Here is a 2,713-nt window from a genome sequence, read left to right on the forward strand (position 1 = left end):
CAGCGTGACAACATTGTATTTATGTTTTCCATATTCCTAAGTGCCATGTCCGTACAAGATACACTGGCAAGAAGAGCAGATTAAATTTCTCCCTCACAAATCTTATTCCAATTTGGGCTAAAAGAGCCAAAATTATTTTTCAAATATATTTATTGTACTTCTAATCATCTTTGATTTATCACAAATCAAAATTTAAAATATTTAATCACAGCCTTTTTAATCCAGTGAGTTCCATTCAACTCAGTACTTTTTGGAGCATATTCTAAAGTAAAGAAAACCTGGAGAAGAGTTCTCAGTACTTGAAATGAAAGCTATTTGTATATGAAATATTTCAGAAAGAATATATAAGGTGCAGAATTGGAATAACTGAAGCAAAACCAAAAGGAGAAAAAGGAAAGAACAGATGACAAGTATGACTTACTGTGACTCAAGTTCAAATTAAAGACTGAAGCAGATATAAAATGACAAGAATGCAGAAAAAAGATAGAGGAAAGTCTGTGTGTCACCAAAGAAACCTGACAACAGAATCATAAAATGAAATGGACCTGGAGAAAATGGAGACTTAAAAACCATCATTACATTTGATTTATATAATCCAGTTTAACTGCCTGTTAGAAAAACATTCGGTGCACATCTAGCTGCAATTTTTTTAGCCATTCCTTTTTTAGAAGATTTATTTGCAACAGCACATACAGGTTAAAATTCCATCCAAAGGTGGAATATAAGTATAAATATCCCCTAGCTTCAAATTCTGAAAAATTCCATGTCCTCTTTTGGAAGAGCAGAAATTTCTGAGGTTTTAAATTGTAATAATAATAACTTAAAAATAAAGCATTTATTTAAAGCAAATCAGAGTAAATCCATCTTAAATCTTCAATGCCAGTCCATGGCCATACTAAATGTCTTTAGATTACTCTGTTTTCAAGTGACAAAGGAAAACATAGTCATTAAAATATATGTGAATTCATAGACGTTGCCATACAATGTACTTTCTATTTAATAAAAATTCATAAATCATAAAGCATTAACCTCTATTTAGACACAGCAGAGGCTTCTTCCACTGTTACAGCCATTTCTTCCCTAGCCTTATGTATTAGTGTATCATGCAGTGACTAATTTTGTGATTATTAGTTGAAATTTCAATTCAACATCCGTATCTATCACCATTTAAAAGCCTTAAAAGTGCACATTTTATAACAAAATTATCACCAAATATTACATAGATCTCAAATTGCCTTTGACGATCTAATGAAAATTACCTGCGACACATCCATTCCCTCTCTCAGCACCTTAACGACAGGACATCACATTTGCACTTGCTGATCAATAACAAACTCCGTGTCGGACACACAGTAGATCGCCAACAGTGGTGGCCGTACCGCGGACCCAGGTCCACGACAACCACTTTCTTGGTCTTTCTGCATTGTATCTATTTATGTGTCTTTAACGAATAAACGTTACTTGATTTCTTTGTGATCCTCAGGTGTTTAATCTGCAAATATAATCACCAATACATTTCCCTAGTTTTTAACAGCCTATTTTGGTTGAGATGAGACCCGAGTATTTTGAAATAAGAGCAGGAGAATCACTGAAACCAAAGCATGAATATAAGGGTCTACCAGAGCACAAATAAGCAAGTTGAAAAAAAAACTGCTCAAACATTGCAAGACTAGACAGTAACCTAATTGTATATTTAGGTTTTCAAACCCACATAGCAGTCTCTCTGCCCCGGAGGACCGAACAATGTGAGTCACAGGCTTGCAGGGACGGTGCCTGCCAAGGACAGTCCCCGAGAAAAGTCTCAGCCAGCGGACGATGAGTGCCAAAATCCTCCAGCGAAAGAGCCCCTTTTGTGGAAATGTTGGTGACAAGCATGTGAAGCACCTAAATCCCTTTGCTCAGACTCCATGCTTACTCACAAACCTTACGATCAAGTTGTTGTTTCCACAGTTAGTCAACCGGCATGAGGATTTTACAAAACTTGGGTTTGGTTCACCTGGCTCAAGAGCTTGGCCGACAGGACACCTCTCCTCTCAGGCCACTGACGAGGTCAGCTTCCGGCCCGCTCCGTGTCACAATGGCAACGAGTCCAGGCCTGCCAGGCACCCTGGGCACAAGCGGGCGCTCTCCCCAGGTGGCACCCTCTTTGTTTTGGGGACAGTGCTTTGAAGCTCATCTTCATTTCATCACACAGAAGGAAAAATACATATTTTATGTCCTATTTGACCAGATTAACTCTTGGAATTTTAGGGAACTGAGATTTTCCAAAGAGGAGGTAATGGAGGCACAGAAATAATCAGTGACTTCCGCAAGTCGCCTCTCAGCTTCCGGCAACATCCACTCTGTCTCGGGAACTGCCACACACACCAGCCCACAGCCAGAGCGGGCTGCGGGGTGGCGAGTGCAAACACCCACCTGCTGTGCTCCTCCCCGCCCCCCTCCCCGCCCCCCGGTGGCCAGGAAGGATGCCAGGACAGGTTAGCCTGGTGTCTCAGACATCCGGAACCCAGAGGGGTACGGCCGTAGGGGCAGCCTGCTGGGCAGGTGCCCTCTTGGCCACGGCTCTCCCTCATAGCAGTCCTGGCCCCTTGCTGCTGGCTCTGACGCCGGTGGCCCCTGGCAGATCCCAGAATGAGAACACGTCCACCTTACAGGCCTAAAGGCCCTGTCCCTCCCACAGGTGCCTCCCAGCCAGGGACCAGCTGCAGCTCCT

The sequence above is a fragment of the Eulemur rufifrons genome, chromosome 5 (genome assembly GCF_041146395.1).
Source record: "Eulemur rufifrons isolate Redbay chromosome 5, OSU_ERuf_1, whole genome shotgun sequence".
Taxonomy (NCBI): domain Eukaryota; kingdom Metazoa; phylum Chordata; class Mammalia; order Primates; family Lemuridae; genus Eulemur; species Eulemur rufifrons.